Source organism: Leucopleurus acutus (assembly GCF_964270905.1).
Source record: "Leucopleurus acutus genome assembly, chromosome: 12".
Lineage (NCBI taxonomy): Eukaryota > Metazoa > Chordata > Mammalia > Artiodactyla > Delphinidae > Leucopleurus > Leucopleurus acutus.
In genome coordinates this window covers 78,981,925-79,003,976 of record NC_139154.1, presented here as the reverse complement: position 1 = coordinate 79,003,976, position 22,052 = coordinate 78,981,925, and the positions used below count along the sequence as shown (strand labels likewise).

General features: G+C 45.3%; 1 pseudogene across 1 annotated transcript in view; it reads right to left on the bottom strand.

Annotated features, from left to right (window-relative positions):
* Positions 1 to 9,811: 9,811 nt before the first annotated feature.
* Positions 9,812 to 22,052, bottom strand: part of LOC309970156 (small ribosomal subunit protein uS19-like) — a 112,293-nt pseudogene continuing 100,052 nt past the window's right edge. The window contains exons 2-3 of the transcript in view: positions 13,589 to 13,693; positions 9,812 to 10,552 (exon numbers count right to left, since the gene is read on the bottom strand). The product of the transcript in view is annotated as a small ribosomal subunit protein uS19-like (transcript). The remainder of the gene's footprint in view (positions 10,553 to 13,588; positions 13,694 to 22,052) is intronic.

Genomic DNA, 22,052 nt, shown 5'->3' with positions numbered 1-22,052 from the left:
CGCCACCTACTGTATTGTTTTTGTTTTATTATTAATCAAATTCAGTATAGAATTCCTCCCCACAGTTCTCTTTATCGCTGTTAAGACTTGGCCATGTTCAGGATGAGTGGTCTTTGACAAAACCCTGGTGGTCGGTGTACTATGTGATTCCCAGCGTAACCGTAAGGAAACAGTCTCAGAGAGCAAGGGCCTGTCTCTGCTTTGTGTGTGGGCACGAGTGCCCCACGTTCCAGGCACTGGGACCTGCCTGCTTTTACTCTGTAAACATCAGGAACCTGAGTGTCCCAACCATCAGGGCAGGACAACCATGACCAAGTGGCGGTTGCTGGGCACTTATCAAAGTGGGTGTGGTTTCCTTTCACGTGGTACACAATTCATGGCAGTTATTCTTTTCTGAAGCAGGGCTACTTTTCTTTCCCTGGTGAGGTACTTGTAACAGAGATGGGTGGGGAGAGGCACTGGAGTGAAGAGTTGATGGTGGGTGCCGGAGAGTGAGATGGGATTGGCATAGTTCAGAGGCTGACAGGCCAGACCAAGGGGACTGGCAAAGAGAGGCAGGAGAGGCACTGAGAGATGGAGTACTTGCTGTGCCCAAGTGGTCCAGGAGTTTTCATGCTCATTGTTTTTGGTAGTCAGTGTTCACATGGAGCAAGGAGCTTAGTGTTCAAAAGCAGTGGCTGCAGGTTCTTTGAAGGGGCTTGACCTAAGGTGAACACCTTGGCTGGGATTTGCAGGTAGACCACTTTAGGTTGCAGGTGACAAAAACTCAGCTCAAACTAGCCATAAAAAAAAAAAAGAGCAGTTGTTGACTCATGTATCTGGGAGTGCAGAGGAACATGGGATGCAGGTACGGCTGGAGCTGGGTATTTCACAAGGTTGTCAGGATTCCGTCTCACTCTCCATCTCTCAGACATTTCTCTGATACAGGCAGCCCCAAACTCACAAACTGTTAGCTGAGATGGGAAGATACAGTCTTTCTGTATGATGCCAGTAGACTTTGTGGGGGTCTGGCTGACGGGGCCTGGGTCACTGTTAGGAGCAGAGATATTTACTCCACAGTACAGGCAGCAGGGGCCTCAGGTCCTTTTTGTCACCTCACCATGAAAATGAGGATGATTTTGGTGGTTAGCACATTCCCTCTTATTTTGCCTTAGTCTCGTCTACATAAACTAGAAAATACAAACGTGTACATATTTTTAAAGCGGGAAATGGGAAGAATCTGTAACACTGGGAACTTAGAACAAGAAAATCTGCTGTGTCCTGCATGAGGTACACTTATACTCTCAGTTACTCTCTGAGGCCTCCTTGCCCTGCTATCTTTTTGGCTGAGTTGGGGATGATTTCTTTTTTTTTTTTTTTAACATCTTTATTGGAGTATAATTGCTTTACAGTGGTGTGTTAGTTTCTGCTTTATAACAAAGTGAGTCAGTTATACATATACATATGTTCCCATATCTCTTCCCTCTTGTGTCTCCCTCCCTCCCACCCTCCCTAGGGGATGATTTCTACTTCAGTTTTGCTTGTGAATGTAAAGAAAGTCTGACCTCTCACCCCCGGTACATCAGGGCTGTGCCCACAGGGACCTAGAAAATGTATGGTTTTCCCTAGAGCCTGAACCCACGTTCCTTGGGGACAGACTGCCTCTCTAGGCCCTGGGGAGAAACCCAACTTCACTTGGCAGTGTAGACGGGCTGCTCTGGGGAAAAGCTGTGGCCATCCTCTGGTAAATCTTCTCCTTTCCTTTTACCTTCCACAGGGAATGGAGCTGGTCCTTTGCATGAATATGAAAGATACTAAATTGAGGTTCCAGAACTGACTTTGGGGGATCTTTAGTTACCGGGTAGAGTCCACACATGTGGCTCAAGTCTCACTGGCTACTCCAGTTTGGAGGGCCCAGGATCAAAAGGCAAGTCCATTCGTTTTCTAGAAAAATGTCTTGCAGAATCTTTGCAAATCTTGCTCGGAGGCTGTGGAAAGTCTTTCGTGTCCTTCCTTTATGCCTGGCTGGAAGCCTTTCCCCTAACTGTGGCATGTCCACCTGGAGTCCCCTTGGAGTAAGCTAGAAGTGTTTTCCTTTTACAGGGCAGCCTCCACAGCTTCCTCATTTCCTGCGTGATGGCTAATGCAACTCTTCCCTTTTCTAGAACGCTGGTTAGCAGAGTCCCAGCTCCTCACATGGTGGCTGAGAGGATACTTCATCCTCAATCCTTCCTTCCATCCCCAGCCCTGTCATTTCCTTCTCCCTCCTGCCTTTGAAAATCCTTCCCATCCTTTATAGCTGCAAGTCTGACTTCCTTCATAATCTGAACTTCAAAAGCATTTCTTATCTGTACTGCCTGATTCTTATTTTTCCATGTTGTTCTCAGTTTACGTGTACCCCCCCATGTATTCTTACTACTGGGCTAAACTGTGGGAGGGTAGGGGTCACGGTTTCTCCTTCCCCAGCCTCCCCCCATCCTAGAACTCACCCTAATGTTGGGCCCATAGTAGAAGCTGAAGAGGTACTTGTTGATTGAGATTAAAAAAAAAATGCAACAGAACTTTATTCAAATGGAGTCTTCAGTGGAAACTAAAACATATAAAAAGAACAAGCAGAAGTGTTCTGGTGGAATGAGGAGCCTGGAGTCCCACCAGCTTGGACTTTCTTCCTATCTTGTTACTGGCCCCCTCACGAGACCCCTGTCCAATCCAGCCCTAGAGCAGCTCATGGAAGTCTTGGGGACTGGCCCACAGCCATGGTCACTACATACCTGTTGATTTACTTGATTGATGTTGATATTCATGGCACCTAGTTTCTGTGGCTTGAGTCACTGTCATTGAGCAAATCCGTTCTGCTGAGTAGAGGCCCTAAGTGTGGTGGGGTGTCCTCCTTGCCTGCTGGTCACCCTAGACCAGAGTTTGGCAAATTTTTCTTTAAAGGGCCAGATGACAACTTTTAGGCTTTTGGGGTCATAAAATCTCTGTCACAGCTTCTCAACTTTGCAGTTGTAGGGAGAAAGCAGCCGTAGATCATAAACAAATGAGTGTGGTTCAAATGTTCTAGCACAACTTTATTTACAAAACAGGTGGCAGATCAGGTTTGACCCATGAGCCACAGTTTGCTGACCCCTGGTCTAGACCAAGGATTTAGCTGGCTTCAGGGAAGGCTCTTTATGATGACTGGAAGAAGGAGATTAATAAATCAAGTGTACTTTGAAAGTGTTACCAGCACTGGCTGTCTGTGCTGAATACTTTAGGTTGTGCTTCATCCTTTAAGGCTCAGAAGGGCAAATGAGGGCCAGTTCACCTCCTTTAGAGGACCTGCTGTCCCCACGAGCCACTTGATGGGAACTTCAATGTCTCTGTATGTTAGATGCTTCCAGTTTAAGGAACGATGACATAATTCCATCACTTTAGGAGATGGGGGATTATCAGAAGGACACACAAGGAGGTGAGGATGAACAGAAAATCTTCAGAGTGGTCACAGAGCAGGCTTCACTGAGAACCAGAACATCACTCGTGGCCACATGGTGTGATTTAACAGGAGCGTGTGAAACCTGGTGAATGAAATCTCATGTTCCATAATCAAACTGCCCGGTTCAGATTCCAGCTCTGCTAGTTACCAGGCTGTGTCCCTTCTCTAGCCTCAGTTTCCCCACCTGCAAAATCATGACAATAATAGCACTGACCGAATAGGGTCCTTGTGAAGATTCAGTGTGGTCACATGTGTAAGGGCTTAAAAGTGCCAGGCACAAAGTTATGTTCGACCAGTATGGTTGCTGTCGACAGTGGCTCCATTAATCGTGTTGTTGTTAATACTTGTTATTAACAGGTTCTACCGACAGAGGTAGTTATCAATGAGTGTCTACTCCAGTGCTGGGTAGTTGGAGTGATTCAGTTACATTTTTCTGTTCTGCTGCATCTATCATTACTTGCCGACGGTGGCTCCCCTGTCACAGCCAGATGTCCCGGGAGAAGATCTGATAGCTCTGCCAGATGTTATCCATTATTCAGCAGTCCTGCTGGGCACAGTTTTCACACTAGGCCATCTCATTGGCCTCCTGGCAGCCTATGAATAAATCCCTTGTTCAGTCAGAAGTGGCCAGGACAACCCATGACTGAAGACCCCCTCAGACTGTGGGCAGGAAGGCATTTTGCAGAGCTTATCCAATGAGACACTCTGGGAACTCATTTACCCATCAGGAGCCCTGCCCAGATTATATGAGGGCACTTGTGCTCTGCCGTTGAAGGCCCTGTCTCCATCTCACACCATAAGCGTCCCTCCCTGCCTCTACTGGGCTTCCATTTTCACTTTTCCTCTCACATATTCTCAGCGTAAAGCAAAAATGAAATATCTATATTGAAAGCTAGAAATGTTGGGTTCCAAAGCAAACTTTTCAGAGAGGGTCCCCTTAGAGCAATGTCCATGGACTAAAGAGATGAGGACAGAGGGCTGGCCTTGTCACATTTCCTAGGGAGCCCCAAGTCACTTAACTAAGTGTCCTTCCCCGAGATGACCCCTCCCTCATGGAAATGGGAATTGTAGGTAAAAGGGGTGCTTGGCATAGCTTTAGAAGTCTGCTGGCTCTCTGAAAACATCCCCTAGTGAATGGGCAGGGAGCGGGTAGCTGTCTCATTGTTTTCTAGACTGGCTTCTTAGAGACCCATTTGGATGTTGTCTCTAGAAAATTTGCTCTTAAGCTCTTGGTAGATTTGAGGTAGACTGTTAGTTGAAGCTTCAGAATCTCCTTTCTTCGATTCCTTCAGCAAAGTCCCAGCCTGTTGACCTTTGGGTCCCAGTGCCGAGCCCGGATTTATCTACCCCACTGGGGCTAAATGCCTGACTTGTTAGCCATGCTGAATGGTTTTATTTGTTTTTGTTGTGCATTTTTATCATTTTTGTTCATGTGTCTGGAGGCTTTCCTTAGAAAATGATGGATGCGTTTTCATAAATCAAAAAATAAATGAGAAAGGATATAAAGGCAAGAAATAGACCCAAGCCTGGAATTTGCCACTCTAGGCTGGAAGGAGCTGCTAGCTATTTCCCAGTGAGAATGAACTTTTTGATTTTACAAGGTCAGATCCTGACTTATTTCACAGAGAACAGTTTTCAGAGCATTTCCTAATAGTAACAGCCACAATAATGATGATGGTAATTCCAGCGGTGCCTGGTACCGTGCTGAGTGCTTTATATACGTGATCACATTTAACTCTCGCTACAATCCTATGCGCTATATTCCACTTCATTATACAGATGAGTAAAGAGAGGTTCAAGAGGTTTTATTTAACCAAGGTCCCACGGTTGGTAGGGAGTGGAATTAAAATGCAAGTGTCCCGAATACAGATCTCATGCACTTGACTGCTACACTGACCTTTTTAGTACTTGTTGGAGGTGCTGAGGGGTTGTGGGTTCTCCTTCCAGCTCTGCTGGAAGGCAGGTGGCTGGGAGAGATTTGGCAGCTCCCAGTTGGAGGCGTTCATGGAGAGAATCTGGTGTCACTGGCTCTGTTTATGGAGTGCCCCAGGGCCAGAACACCCACCTTGCTGGGCAGCATATTGGGACAGTTCCTCACAACTGTTTATGATGTTTTGGACAATGTCACTGTCACCACCAGCAGAAATTCCCCCCCCCCATCCTGTTTCGTCACCCTGCAGCCAAGGTCCCCTCTTCCCTTAGGGTGTCCTCTAGGACTAGACACAGGATGGTGGTCTGATACAAACCAGAAAGCAACTGGTGAGAGTCCAAATGCTTTCTGCGTTAGTTATGAGTCCTCTGATTGTAAGTAACAGAATCAGCACTGGGACCAGCTTGAGAAGAAAGGACGTGTAGGATGTTTATTGGTTCATGTAACCAGAGCAGAAAATGTGTTTTCTTCCTCTTGGGGATGAATCCTGGTTTCCCTGGTCAGTCCAATGCCAATCCTCAGATCAATGAACGGGATGGGGAAACCGATTGGCTCAATCCTGGTCATAAGCCCACTTCTCTGGCAAGAGGATAAGTGACTGTGATGGGCTGCTGGAACCACAGAACCAAAGTTGGGGTGGATGGGGCCCACAAAAAAGAAAGTTGCTGTTCTTCAAGACAATTTGGTAAATGTCCAGGATCTTTTCTATTGCTTTTCTTCTATCCCATGCCTCCCTCCTTTGTCTGGGCTATAATATGTCCAGCCCACGTTGAAGTTGCGGCATAAATCTCTGGTGAACTTGTGAAAATTCCCGCTTGTTCTTTCCCTGCTCAGAGCAATCCTGGGTGCCCCATCCCACCAGGGGTGTCTTTTGTGGTAGGTGTCCATATTCTATCTTAGGGCTTCTGACGTCAGACCCTGCCCTTTGCTCAGGCTTGGAGATTTCAAGTGGTGTCACTAGGAGGAGTGCAGGATTAGAGAGGGAGTTAAGCCCATAGAGTTTCTAACTGACCAAGTTTGGAATTTGCCATTCAGCAGAGCTTAACCTTTGTGAACATCTGGTAGGAACTGAATCCCATCCTGATTGTGTGTTCTTTTTCTGACATTTGAACAGTAACAACATGTGTAGTTTTGCAAAAGGCTTTCACAATTTTATGAGTGTGTGTAAATAGGTTAATTAGCGCAGTCACTCGCTATTTCTTCATCTGTGTGGCACCACCTGGCCCAGGAGCATGTAACCCCTTTTGAGCTCCAGGCAGTGAGACGTGGCAAACAACCATCTTGACAGGGTGCAGGATTAGGAATTTCAAGACCCTGCCCTGGAACTTTGGCCAGGAAACCCACTCTTTCTTCTTGATGGGCAAGGATGAAGGTTTGGGGACTTTCTGAGCAAAATATCTTAGAGCAACTTAAAAAAAGAAAACAAAGAAACTTCCAGTAACTATCATGTGCCTTTGTAATGAATGATTCTCTGCTTCCTACCTGGTGACCCTCTTACATAATGGTCTATCAGCTGCTCTGCTCCACCCAAATCCCCTCTTGTATTGTTCCAATTTGTTTTTCAGGGTTGATCTTGTCTAGCCGAAGATATCCTGAGCTCTATGAGGACAGGAAACCTATCTCCTGTTTCTTTATTTTGTTTGTTTTTTTTTTTTGGTGGTACGTGGGCTTCTCACTGCCATGGCCTCTCCCGCTGCAGAGCACAGGCTCCGGACGCGCAGGCTCAGCGGCCATGGCTCACGGGCCCAGCCGCTCCGCAGCACGTGGGATCCTCCCGGACCGGGGCACGAACCCGTGTCCCCTGCATCGGCAGGCAGACTCTGAACCACTGCGCCACCAGGGAAGCCCTCTCCTGTTTCTTTTGTCGGGCACTTGGTAGGCACCTGATAAGCCTTCCCTGGCTGAGGAGTTATAATTGTAATTGTGTGTGTGTATGTGTTGGCGTGGGGGTGGCGTATGTATTAGTTCGCTAGCGCTGCCATAGTAAAGTATCACAGACTGGGAGGCCTAAACAACAGAAGTTTATTTTCTCACAGTTCTGGAGGCTGGAAGTCTAAGATGAAGGTGCTGTTAGAGCTGATTTCTAGTGAGACCTCTCTTCCTGGATTGGTGGATGCCTTCTCACTGTGTCATCACATGGCTTCTTCTCTGTGTGTACATGGAGAAAAAGAGATCTCTTGTTCTTCTTATAAAGACATAAATCCTACCGGATTAGGGTCCCATGTTTATGACCTCATTGAACCTTAATTACCTTCCTAAAGGCCCTACCTCCAGATTCAGTCACACTGGGGGCTAGGGCTTCAACGCGTGAAAATTCAGTCCCTAACCGGGTGGCAACTACAGCAAGGGCCCTGAAGTCCTTGTGGCCCTGATCTCAGAGTCACCTAAATTGCATATATAGAGGTTTTAATTTTGGGAGGGAGGTGCTGTTTCCTAACGGTGCAGATTTCCAACTGCCCCCTCCCGTCATTGCTGGGTCAGTGAAAGCTCTGAATTGTGTGTTGGAAATGCCACTGCTTTCCATAACAGTTATGTATTTACATGGGACAGAGCTGAGGCCAAACAGTGCTGGCAGCTCTTCAAAGCCTTCCATAACCTCCCAAAGTTAAAGGCCAGTCACACGCCTGACCTGATGTTTTGGCTTCTCTAAAGCCAAATTCCAGCCTTGGTTGATTTTCTGTTCATTTGAAATAGATCCGTATGAGATGTAAGTGTGTGTCCTGTAGGAGGGTGTGGGGGCGAGTCAAGTGAGTCAGAAGGGAAGAGGGGGATCTCTGTCCTGACAGTGCTCCTTGCCCGCTCTCTTCTGATGAGTCTAGATGGGTTTAAGGGATTTGATGTGGCCACGTGAAAGCATGACTTAGAAAAAGCAAAATGTCAGTGTTTTGAGGCCTTTCCGTTGGGGAGGGTGGGAAAGCGGTGGTCACTGCGTGTTCTCCTTAGACCAGGCAGGGGAAAGGGAAGTATGTGCGAGTCTCTGATAATCCTCTTCTCTTTCTTCCCCTCGCTTTTGTTCTTCAATAAATCACTCAGGACAATCTGCTTCTCTTTAGTGGTGTGTTTTCCTAGGATTCAGTCTTTGTTTGAAATTCTAGAACAACAGAGTTGCAGTAAATATGGTCAACCTACGTGTAATTATGCTGGTATGTCAACTTTGCCCCTCGGAGTCGGGTCTGCTCTGGTTAACCAGAGCCCCCCTGCCCCCCCGACTCAGAAATAGGACCTCCTGCAGGACCCTGTGGAGGGCCGACCCAAGCCCTGCATCTGAAGGGGGTAAGCGAGCCCATAATTATGCTCATTGTTTAGGTCGGAGCACAGGAGGGTTTACATTAAAGACCTCAGCTGGCACACACAGCGCGCCTATGGAAAACATGAACCGGCTCCTTCGCCCGCCCCGTGGTCCCGCATTGCCTGTCCAAGAGCTTGGGTTTCACAGACGCCTTCTGTGACTCCGCTTCTGACCACTCCTGATTAGAAGCTTGGATTCCCCCAGTTCCAAGAGGCATCTCAACCCTGAGGTCTGGAAATTGAGCCACGAGCCGCCTTTTGAGATCAGAATTTAGGTCTTGGGAAGGACATGGAGATGGTCTCAGCTGGTGTATCTCACACTTTACTGTTCACACGAATCACCTAGAGATCTTATTAAAAGTGCACAATTGAATGCAGCAGTCCTGGCCTGGGGCTGGAAAGTCTGCAATTCTAAAAAGCTCCCTGGTAATGCCCTGGGGCTGATTACTGGACTGCCCCTGGAGTAGCCTGCTAAGCCTTAGGAAGGATAAAAGGGAGGCCCAGAGACTTGAAAGAGCTTGTTAGGGCAGAGTAGAGACTTGATCCTTCTTGTCCTTAGAGTGGTTGCTGCCCAGCATGGGCACTGCTGGAAGGTCTGGGTGGGTCCTAGCAGAAAATACTCCCCTGTGACCACACCTGGAATCTTGGAGCAGGGGCTCTTTCTCAGATGCTCTGGATAGATGTAGATCCCCAGAGCTCTTGACATGAGCCCGTGGGCCTCAGCAGCTGGGAATCTGGATAGGAGTGGATCACTATGTGTTCCTTCCAGGGCTTCAAAGGGGCGTGGGTAGGGAGGGCAATTTGAGCATGTTGTCTATTGAGAGACGCGTGCAGTCCCAGGCCACTGTGAGAGATGTCAGGCAGGGCCAGTTGGATAGGCAGGGGAGTATATGGCATCAGGGCAGAGGGGAATGAGTGTTTTTAGTAGAAATCAGAGGATGTGAGGCTCTGTTTCTGTCCACACCACCATGAGACCTTGGGCAAGGGAGTAAACCTCTCTAGACCCCACCAGTATAATACGGTAGAAACAAAACAGAGAAATGTACTCCTATATGCAAAGCCTACCTGGCTGTAGAGTGGATCAAGGAGTCTAGGATATTAGTAAAGAGCCTGGGCTTTGGAGAGAGACAGACCTGCAGGTGGAACTGGGCATTTGTAGTTCTTGATTGACGTGGGCATGTTACTTAATGCCTTTAAGCCTCGGTTTTCCCATCTGTAAAATATACTTACCTTGAAGGCATGTTGAGAAGATGAAATGCAATCAGGTATGGAAAGTACAGGGCATGCAGGGAGCACTTCATAAATGGTTGTTGTTGTGATTATTGCTATCATTATTACTTCTGCCTTTATTGGTGGTGTGATTTACTTACCTATTTACCTTTTTTTTTTTTTTTTTTTAAAAAAAGAGAAATCTGTGCCTTGGTTGGCCAAGCAGGCTACTTGAGGGGGATGAAGCAGGAGGAGTGAGTGGCTTCCGGCCCTGCTTCACATGTTTATAGGTGATTCAGAGCATGCCTAGGTAGTGACCGATCATCTCAGGCTTAATTTCCACCTGGTTGAAAGTCTTGTGGTTGTAGATGCCCACCATGCTGGCCACCTTCTCAGGCAGAATGATCATGACCCGCAGGTGTGTGTTCACCACTGCCGGCTTCTCCTTGGGCGGCGCCTCCTTCTGGGCCTTGCGCAGGCACTTCTGCAGGGATGCTGCTTCCTCCACAGGCCTCTGTTCAGCATCTGATGCTGTCATGTGCTGTGCAGCTGCATAAGCTGCTGGTAGAACACATCCGATATCTGATCAAGGTCCACGCTGCGGTAGGTGAACTTGTGGAAGGTCTGCTTCTTGTGCCCTACTTCTGCCGTCTTATCAGTTCTTCGGCAGCCTTAACTTTTATACTTACTAACATTTTGCCTTGTTCAAAAAAGTATTTGAGTGGCCCACGTACATGGAAATAAGACAGCCTGATAAAATAAACTACCAAGAAGTAGAAAAAGAAGTATTGGGTAATTGGCAGCAGCAGCTGAAAACGTGGAATGCCCTCTTTGTGGGGCTCTCCAGGAAGACCAGGTCTGCTGAGGGGTGGGCTGCAAGATTGGGCCTGGCCATCTAAGATTGGGAGGGCTGCCACCGGAGGCATGGTGACACGTCTTTACATCAGGGGTAGGGGATGATCTTGTGGAGGCCAAGAGTTTAGAAGGATAGCAACTCACCTGGCTTGGAGGGGAAGAGAGAGTCAGGTCTTTGGACTTTGCATCTTTGGACTCACTCAGTCACAGCTTCTGTGTTTTTCTAGTTGGTAAGTAGAATGTTCATTCATAGAGGTATGTGCTATGCTGTAAAGAGCTGGGGTAGAGAATAGAGGTAATATTTGTTTTTGGAAAACTTTCACCTCTACTTTCTATTCTTTCTCTTCCTTTTGTCACCTCCGGGCATTGCCAAGTCTCTCCAGAGGCTATATTTTTCCTTATTTCTCTTATTTTTTATTACTTCATAACTGATACGGGTTTTCGACATTGGCCCTTCCAAGAAGATTTCTATTTTAATGGTAGCGGGGAGAGGTCTCCTTATGAGCCACTATAGTGATAAGATATGGTGATAAACTCTATTGATAAATAGTGAAACTTAAAAAGTAGAACAAAACACTCTCTATCACCAAACCAACTCAAATCCTAGAGAATTGTACTGAAGAAGTTCTGTCTAACTGAGCATTCCAGAGTCCACCAAATCAGAGTCCTGAATTACAGCTCTGACATTGACTAGCAGGTCACTTAATCTCTCTGTGCCTCAGTTTTCTTATCTGTAAGAAAGATGGGGATAACAATAGTATCCACCTCACAGGGTTGCTGGGGGGAATAAATGACCTAATAATATAAAGAACCATTAGATTTTGGTGGCCAATGGTGTTTCAGTTACAAGAAAAAGTTGGATATTAGAGTAGTTCAGTCTTTTGATCACAAAATACTTGATTTGCACAAGTTGACCACTGGCATCTTGGGGTCCCTCAAAGTTTTCACCAGTGGGTTGGGAGTCCAGCAGAACAGATTAAAAATGTGGAAAACAATGTCCTTTTGTCATTCATCAAGTCTGATTAGCAGTTGGAATGTTCATGGAAAGGATCCTATTTGGTTAAATAATGGAAATCAACATTCTTTTTATTTGACAATGAAACATTGAAGTGTTGGGGATGAACAGTCCCTGGTTTGATGGCAGGTTCAGATTTCCCCAGCCTTCTCTTTGACCGTGGTCTTCAACTGCTGGATCTTGAACCAGAATACAGTTGCAGGAGCACAGTGGAGAGAGCGCAGGATCAAACATTAAGACTGAGTTATGCATGGGACTGGATAGATGACAAATTTTTTGAGTCTTGGTTTCTCCATCTCTAGAATGAACACTACAAAACTTCCTTCGTAGTGCTGTTAGGAGGACTAAAGGAGATGATGTGTTTGAAATGTTTTGGCAATGATTAAGGATAATGCAAATATTTATTATTGTTTTATCCTCGAAATGAATTGACTCATGTCATTGCAACTAGAAGGAGGCCCAGATGGGTTCAATGCCTTGCTCAGGATGAATTAGAGGGAGGAGGCGATGTGCCTTGGGGCTATAATGGGTCTGAGCTTAGCAATCACCTCCCGCACTTGTCCAGCATGTCCAGGTGTCTGCTGATCGGGAACAGATTTGAGTCTGTTGGTTTTTTGTCTGCTTGGTTGAATTGTAAAGATCTGTGCTGTGTGTTGTATTAGGTTCCATTCTCTGTCCAATCACTGATTAATTCTGTGACTCAGTTAAGTCATGTAGGTCTGGTGTCTCCACGAAATGGGTAACCTCGGCTCTGCCTGTCTCAAAGGGAATTTGGAAAGTAAAGGCAACTAAAGGATTGAAAGTAAAAGCACTTCTTGGAAGATGCTTCCATTCTGGAGGCAGGATAGCATTGAGTTTATGTGCACAGACTCCTGAGTCAGATGCTTATCTCTGAATCATAGCTCTGACACTGACTACTAGGTCCCTTAACTTCTCTGTTCCTCAATTTTCTCATCTGAAAATTGGGGATAACAGTAGTAAGTTGGGATTGTCGTGAGGATTTAATGCTGAACGGCTTCAAATGGTGCCTGGTCCAGGTGGGTGCTCTGCACTTGTTAACTACAGTAGAGTAGGGCCTGTCCTTTGTCCCCTTGGAAGGTAAGATTGCTGCAGAAGAAATCAGTCAGGGATGTCTGAGACACGTTGGTCCCTATTTTTTTGTAGTATCGTCCCTCATAAGTCACTGGTAAGGGGACAATTTGCCAAGTGCTCTGCCAATCTTTGTAAAAAAGTGGATTAAAAATGTTTAAAGATAAATCTCCAAATATTAACCTTTCCCTGACTGTCCTAGAGCCCCAGAAGCAGATTTGTATTTATATGAACTTATGGGGAAAGAGGCCTTTAGTGGCTGAATTAATGCATGCAATGAGTTGTTCAGTGGTAGTTATACCATCACAATGGAAATCTCTCATGTTCTAGAACTGATGGACAAGGTCATGCTACAAAGTTGATCAGTTAATTCTGCCTTTTATTTGTAGAGTCCGTCTTCCCAAATGCTGAAAGGAATGCTGTCTGTTCTCTGACCTGTTATTCCAAGTTCAGTGCAGGCACACAGCTGCCCGTTTTGTAGACCATGAGCCTAAGACCCAGAGGCACATTTACTGGCCACTTTTACCATGAATACTGATAATGGTTGTGTTATTTTGACACCAGTCGTGACAATTTTGGACACTTCTTACAGGATAGAAATCCCACTTGAAGGAACTTTGGAGTGTTTCATCGGAAAGCATGCCGGCCTAGGCCTGGTTTAGGAAGGGTTAGTTGTCATTCATTATGAGTGTTTGTAGAAAAATGCAATCAGCATGACATTTCTGATATAGCATCACCCAAAGAATACCAGTGTTGATGTAGTTGGACACAAAACACTGTCCAGCTGACTGGGGTCCCAGCTCTGTGTTGTAGCTGATCCTGCCCTCAGAAGGTTTGGGCGTCCTTGCTGAGGCTAGAAGGAAAGAAAACAGCTGGGCGAGCAGGATCACCAGGAGCTCTGGATCCACGTGTGCCGAAGTGCTATTTGGGATAGAACAGGACTGAACTTGTGCCCCAGGACATCTGCTCCTGGTGCAGCAATGAGATTTCCAAGAAAGCTTTGCATTGCTCTATCTCTCCTCCTAGAACTGTTTTTATTATTGTTCATAAAGAAAAGAGTTTTTTTTTTTTTTTCATTTCCAATCATACAGGTGAAACTTGTCCAGTGGAATTCAGTGCTCTGGGCCAAAGGAGAGGAAAATGCCATCCTAGCCATTCCTTATTGGCAACTGTAGTTAGGTCCGGTGTGTGTTGTTATGCAGGGTATGGCATAGTGCAATATTCTTGGAAATCGTGGGAACATTAGGTATGAGCCTTGGCATTTTGGATTCAGGAGCTGTGTCAACATTTGGGCTGTAGCATTCTCTTATCTGTTCACTCAGCAAGTTTTTTTCCCCTCCTATTTACTCCTCATCCTTTCTAGAAGAGAAACATTTTTTCTAGAAGAGAATGTTTTGGAATATCTGAGGGTCTTGTAGTATATGCTGCGGTAGGCTTCCCAGCTCCCCCTTCAAAACCAAGAGATGTTGGCTCCTGCTGATTCACAGCTGTACTCTCTCTGGAACCAGCCCTGGAAGAAGGAAACTGCCTTGCCCAATCTTACTCCTTCTCCCAAGGGCTCCCTGCATCCAATTACTAGTTACTTGAGAATAGGAAAGCCTGGTTCCCTTGCTTTAACTGGGGCAACTCAGAAGGGCATCTCAACTCCTGAGTTCCCTACGGGATTGTCACAGAGGCGACAGCTGCATCACACAGTTCAACTCTCCCACCTGTCCTTTTCTGTTTCCCCCTCTCTCTTACAGGTATTATTTCCAAGCATGCTCCCCAATTTGCTCTGCACCCAAATCTCTGTCACGGAGTCTGTTTCTAGGAAATATGATCTGAGGTAGATCCCTTGGAGCCATGATTAGGGATGAAGTGGTGACACTGGTCTCTGACCCTTTTTATCTTTTCCAGAAATGTTTCCTAGTCATTCTTTCCTAAAAATGATCTTGGAGGCAGGGTTTCTGAGCCGGTCTAGGCCATTATTATTTCCATGCATATATATGGAAAATCTGGAAGGATACCCACTGAGCTGTTAACAGTAGGAGAGGAAGTGAGGAGTGAATTTCTGTTTTACCTGTATGAACTTCAGAATTGTCTAAATAGTAAAATAAAAATGCATAATGTATCAACTCTATAATTATTATATTTCTTACTTATTAGTCGACTTTAATATCTGAGTGTGACCAGTGCACAGCCTGTGTATTCACCATCGCTGGTCCTCTGGGTGTTTAGTGGAGAGGCCATGGTGGGGTGAGGGGTGGGGGAGTGGCGATGACTCCCAACCATAGGGGTCAGCTTCCTCTACCTCCTTATTTAAAAAAAAAAATTTATTTATTTTACTTTTGGCTGCGCTGGGTGTTGCTGCGTGCGGGCTTTCTCTAGTTGGGGTGAGCAGGGGCTACTCTTTGTCGCAGTGCACGGGCTCCTCATTGCGGTAGCTTCTCTTGTTGCGGAGCACGGGCTCTAGGCGCGTGGGCTGCAGTAGCTGTGGCACACTGGCTCAGTAGTTGCGGCTCGCGGGCTCTAGAGCGCAGGCTCAGTAGTCATGGCACACGGGCTTAGTTGTTCCGCGGCATGTGGGATCTTCCTGGATCAGGGCTCGAACTCGTGTCCCCTGCATTGACAGGTAGATTCTTAACCACTGTGCCACCAGGGGAGCGCTCTACCTACTTATTGACATGAGTCAAAGCAGAGCAATGCTCTGTACCCTTTACCACATGAATGGAACCCTCTTACCCTAGTGTTTGAAGAAGTGTTTGCTAGTTTTTTTTTATAGGGGATGACATAATTCATGGAAAGTATCTAAGGTGGCTGGGAAAATGCTTAATAAATGATGGTTATTTTACCATTATTATTATTATGTTATTGTTGATACTGGGTTTTGTATTAGAGCATTAGCTCTGGAGTTTTTTTTTTTTTTTTTGCGGTACATGGGCCTCTCGTTGTGGCCTCTCCCGTTGTGGCTCCGGCCGCGCAGGCTCAGCGGCCATGGCTCACGGGCCCAGCTGCTCCGCGGCATGTGGGATCTTCCTGGACCAGGGCACGAACCCGTGTCCCCTGCATCGGCAGGCGGACTCTCAACCACTGAGCCACCAGGGAAGCCCAGCTCTGGAGTTTTTACCAGAAGGGTTCCCCTTCCTGCCCCTGGAATTCCATGTCAAAGCAGGAGAATTTAATGCAAAGTGAGCACTGTGATGGGGCTCTGTCCCTCCAGTTTTTTCATGGACCTGGAAGCTGTGTCTGGTCTCTGTTCTGCTGATGCAGGATGGTTAGGAAGAGGGAACCATAGAAAGCTGCACTTCTTTCTGAAAGTTTCCTTTAGCATTTAGGGCTACCTCTTTGGCGTTATCTATAATGCAAAATGTCAAAGACTGATCCTTTTCCATTGGGAGAAAAGGATGAATTGTCCTCACTTTGGGGAGGGCAAAGAAGGGTGAACCCTCATACTCACTCCCCTCTCTCCCATATGTGAGCCCTAGTCTTCTGTGTCTCTCCCCCAGGTGGCACTGAACACAAGTTGTCAAAGGACAAGCAGGCCACAGAAATCGAGCCTGTTAAAATAATTTACCGATTCGACAGTAATCCACAAAATGGAAAGCCAGATCCTATGCCTTGTTGTTCTAAGAAAAGTTACCTCCAGCCCCCTTGCCTCAGTTTACTCCTGTGGGACATTGAAGTAGCCAAACAGAGGCTGGAGAGATGGAGGTGGATGTTTGTGAAGTGGGACCTGGGGCAAATCCTTTCTTATTACCTGTCTGGCCTCCCTCACAGTGCTGTTTGGACCTTAATTGGCTGGGTTAATGAATGTGGCTATATAAAGCAGATTGTATGTAAATGTAAGATCAATGAAAAATATAGTTTATTTGCTTTAAGTAAACTCTTGAAATAAATGTCTTTCTGGAAATCAAATGCTACAGTGCAGCTACCATGATAGATAGATGTGGATAAAAAGAAGCAACTTTGCTCTGGGGCAGTGTTTCCAAATGTGTTCCAAGGAACCCTAAACCCAAAAGATGTTGCTTTGAAAAAAGGCTGCATGTATTGATATTTGTCTGTGTGTATATATTTGTGTGATCAGCATGTTTGGGAAACAAAGCGTGCACTTTAGAAGGAGGGAGGCTCTAAAAGTGAATTCATATACAGAAGGAAAAAATAAATCAAATTATATAATTATTAAACATGCTGACAAATGACAAAAATCTAGAAAACTAACAATATTTTGAATTAATTACTTGACATACTTCTATGATACTTTTCCTTCTATATTCTTTGTTCACCTCTTTGTACACAACAATTTTGTAATATTTTCTACAGAGAGAATAGAAAGATAATTTAGTTTTTCTCTAACGTGGCTGATAGAAATTTGTCTTTTATTATTGACAATTAAGAAAATGTCAGCTTTGCTGCTTGTAATTGGTAATGTCATAACTTTTTAGGTTGTTGACAAACTTGGAACAACCTCTATCCAGTTTGCTTTGTATGTAAGCTGTAAGATTTCAGGGTGTTTCAGGTTTTCTGGTATAGTAATTCATCTTACCTACTCTTTACATTGATGACCCTCATTAACCTACCAGTGTCTTGGAAGGGCTCCATATAGCGAGGGACCCTGACACTTAGGCTTCATCCACTTCAGGGTAAATGTGCCTTTGTATAAGACCTCCTTCCCCTATCCCCAAGCATTTATTTGGAAAAATGTCAAACCTAAGAAAAAGTTAAAAGACTTGTACAATAAACATTCATATACCGTTCACCACGATTCACCAACTGACATTTTTCTACATTTGCTTTACCTCTTTCTTTCTCAGCCTATATCTCCCCGCCTTCCCCATCTAAACACACACACACAAACATACTTCAGACTACATATTCTAGGAATAAGGACATGTTCCTACATAATCGCAATACTATTACCATGCTCAACAAATGTAACATAGATATAATAGTATAAAGTTTCCCCCTACAACCCTTGGGAGGACAGCTTTGGAGACCTTGGTACACACCCTGAGCTAAGGAGAGTCAGCAGGCCTGGGCCCTGAGGGGGCAACTAAGTGTGACAGCCAGGGTTCCTTACGTGGACTTGCTTCCCCGGATTCACTTCACAGAGTCATTAATAAGTTTTGTGGGTGTTTTTTGTTTTTTATTTTCATGTTGTTTTGAGAACTGTCCTTTGAAAGAGTCCTGGAGAGGGGCTGATTCTGTAAAGATGGTGCTACCCAGAAACCAGAGGGCCAGACGAGCTGGCAGAGGAGATGAGGAACTCTGGAGATGCCATCCCAGCTGTTAACTGGAGTGCCCCAGGAGAGGCCCTGGGGAGGCACTGATGAGCTGGAACTGGAGGTGGCCACTGTTAAGAGCTACCAGATGTGGGGACAGACAGGAGAAGCCACCCAGCTGCTGCCACGCATAGCAGTTTGCACTGAGACCGAAGACCCTGGCAGGAAGCCCTTCCATTGGAAGCAGAATTTCCCATTATTCTCCTGCCTGGGCAAGTGACTAAGGGAGAAGGTTGGAATATCAGTTAACCTTTCTCCAATGTGATTTCCTCCCCTTTAAACCAGGGGACTGGATAAGATGACTGGTTTTCATGACTTTAAAAAAAAATTAACAAAACGAAGCCTTCTGTGGGAGCCCGATTAGGTAGAAGTACAGCTGCTCTACTTGAAGAGGAAGTTGGGGCCCCAGAGCCTTCCCAGAAGCCCCACCCCCTCACCTTCTTCTACCTCTCAATGGCCTCTGAAAGGAGTTCTGGGTTTTTACAAACAGATTCCATCTGGAATAAAAAACAGAGATCTAAAATATTTTCCTCATTTCAAACATGCAAATGCAGGCAGAAAATTGATGAATTGGAATCCTGCATGGAATGCGTTTGTGAGTGCTGGTTTAGGAGGCAAAGGAAGTGCCTCAGAACCATGTGTTTATATAGCTGGGGAGGAGAGCCATCGAAGGACCCCAGAATCATTACGACTGTTGGCTCTGATCAGGGCTAAGAGGACCAGATAAACCCCAGTCCTGCGGCTGTGACTCTTGGATATAGGAAGTCAACAAAGCCTTGGGGTCCAAGTTTGAAGGCATCCCAAGTGCCTTCTAAAGGCTTCATCCTTTCTGTTCTGCTTACCACGGGTCTGCACTGATACTGTGTACACTGGCTATAGCCTTTAGGCTTCCTAGAAAATATGAGCAATTCTGGTGGTTTGGGGAAGCTCTATCCTATCCAATTCTTGTTGTAGAAGAGGGTATATTCCTTCTAGATTTGCACAGGATCCATAAGAGTATGAGAATACTAGATAGGACGTTATGCTTCCAGAAGATTTTAATTTTCAGAGGATATATCGTGACCTCATTTGATTCTCACAACGAATCAGAAAAGTAGGCATTAGGCTCATTTTTCAGATGGGCAAACAGAAGCCGAAGAGAAGGTAAGTGACTTGCTCGTGGTACATGGCTGACACCCGGTGAAGCTGGGACTGGATTTTATGGTTCTGCTAAGCCAGCCCCAGATGGCCACTTCTATCCAGATATTAGATCAAATGCAGGTGCCTAGAAAAGAGTTTTGTTGCTGTGGCTCCTGTGGGGAAGGTTAGCCATAGGCATCATTAAAGGTGGTATTATGACCCCTTGGCACCAAGTGCCTGCTCCAGGTTCCAGACTCCACAGCACATGTTGGTATCCCCTGGGGAGGGTAGTGCTGCCTGCTCCTGCCCGGCCTCCAGCTGTAATTGCTTTTCCTCTCGCTCCCTGGGGCAGTAGGATGTGGCAAGAGTCTACAGATCTGAATACTGCTCCTAACTCCACTGCCAACAGGTTATGTGTCTTTGGCAACTTCTCTGAGCCTCAGAGGATATTGGAGTACATCCTTGTTTCTCAAAGTGCTGTGCTTGGGCCACCTGTGACAGAGACGTTGTGTGTGCGCAAGCGCCTGGGGGGCTTTCAGTCCCACTGCAGTAGAATCTCTGGGGCTGGGTCACAGGCTCCTCTGGTGATTTGGTGGCTACCACTAGACTGAAGAGTCCCCAAGTGTCCTTCCAACTTGGTGCCTCCTTTCAGCAGTAACCCTTTGCCTTGACCCTGGACGGGCTGAGGTTTCTATAGGGAGAAGGTGGCACTTGATTTAACTGAAGATTTAAGAAGCTGTTTCAGGCAAAGACTTGCAAAAACTTGAGAGTCTGAGGAGGAAGTTAGCAAACAGGTGGTTCAGGTGTGGTATGAGAAGATGTCCTTCGTGCTTATTTCAGGAACTGCTCTAAGTTCTTAAACTCTGCTCATGCCAAGCAAGTGTGTGGGGACTGTCTTGCCTCTCATTAAAGCCAAAATAAATTACTCTTCTGGGGAGATGCCTCTTGCTGTCCTCTGCCTCTCTGTCTTAATTTAGGGGCTGTCTGGGGTTTGCATGCAAAAAGGAAGACCTGAATTCTTCCTTCCATTTCCCTGGGCAGACATGGCTGAAACGACTTACTGTATTGACTAAAGAAGTGATACCAGGAGCACTGAGATGAGGAAGAAGGCCAGCAAAAGAGTCACATTTAAAAATATGTGTAATGCTTATTAATAATTGTTTTGTGCACTCCTGTGGTGTCTTAAAAGATTTCACACTTTATAAGGTCTGCCTTCCAAACTGAATGTGATATTGTCATGTACTCAGGTTGCATATAAAAGTAGCTAAAACAGCCTAAAGAGCTAGTTTTAGGATTAGACTCACGAATCAGTGTTAGATAGTTGATGCTTACAAGCTTGAATATTTTAATACGCTGGGGTTGATAAAGTTATCAAAAGTGTCATGGCAAGAAGTCAAATCCTAAAGGGAGGCCATCGTCTTAAAAAGTGGTTAGCATTTACAGCTTATGTGGGGACATAAGTCTTACTCACCTAAGACTACAGAAATTATGGTTTTTTTGATGCAGCAACATGTGACCTGTACGAGTTAACGTGAAGTACAAGAGATGCTGCCAAGTGAGTGGGACATCTTGCTAGGTAAGCTTTTGGTTATCTATTGTCTCTTTATGTAACTCAGAATCTATTACTGTTAGCTAATGCCTGTAGATTATTATTAGCTGCCCATGAGATAAATTTTAGGTATACTCTTTTCTGTGGGGTGCAGAAGGCTGTAGTTTGGAAATGAATTCTGGTCAAGTAGTGGGCATGATCCACTAGAACATTAAGAGGTGCTGTTTGGAGCAAGGATGTAAAATTGGCCCCTACCAGAGTTCTGACCCTTTTATTCTCATTCTTTAATTCTTCAAAGATCATACACGGCAGATCCAAGGCCAAAGCTGCAAGTTGTTTCAGTATCCTGGGATCTTATTCAACAGAGCTAAGGAGATTCAGGTTTATTTTAAATTGCTAGGCTCATTCTTCCCAGCCTCTTATCTCTCCTGTGTGGCTATTCCAGTGTCCACCCCTAAGCAGCTTCATTGCAGCCAGCCAGCTGGACGCCAGCATCTGTGGTTAAGCAGAATTCTGACTTTCCAGCCCTCAGTTTCAGCTACTGCTGCTTTCTCCCATCCAATGATTATATTGAAATAAACTGTTCAGGTGGAGTGAAAAATATCTAGAAAGAGGCCTGTAAATCTGAGTCAGTGGAAGAGTCTGCAGAAGGGAATTCTCCCTGAGATGTGTGTTAGTGGTGGGAGCAGCAGTGTGGGGCGATGCTCACCCTGCCAGGGCTGCTGTTTCCATGTGGAACATCTTAATTAGGGCTTCATATAGTTAGAATATTTTGCATATTACTGTTTTTTTAATTTCAAAATTATAGCTACTTTAAAAAATAATAGTTCTTAAAAAGTTGCTGGGTTTTCCATTTATTTTTTAAATTATAAAAGACACGTAACATTACTGATAGTTTGAGAAGTAAAGATAAGGGAAAATAATCATTTATAATCCCTAACACAATTGTTAGTTTTGTTTATTCCCTTCCGGTCTTTTTGTGTATGTATGCTTTTATCTAGTTGTAATCACAGTGCAATACAATTTCCAGTCCCTTTCCCACTTAAGCATGTGTCACTTGCATTTTTCCATGTTGCTGTATGGTCTTTATCCTCCTAATGGCTGCATGATGGTCCATTGCAGTGTATTCACTTAACAACTTACCTATTGTTACCATTTTGATTGCTTCCAGTTTCCCACTGTTATAAAGCATATTGTGATAAGCATCTTTGTACATATTGTTTTCCCATATTTATGTTATTTGTTGCGTATTTTAAAAAGTGTTATTCAGGAACCAAGATATTTAC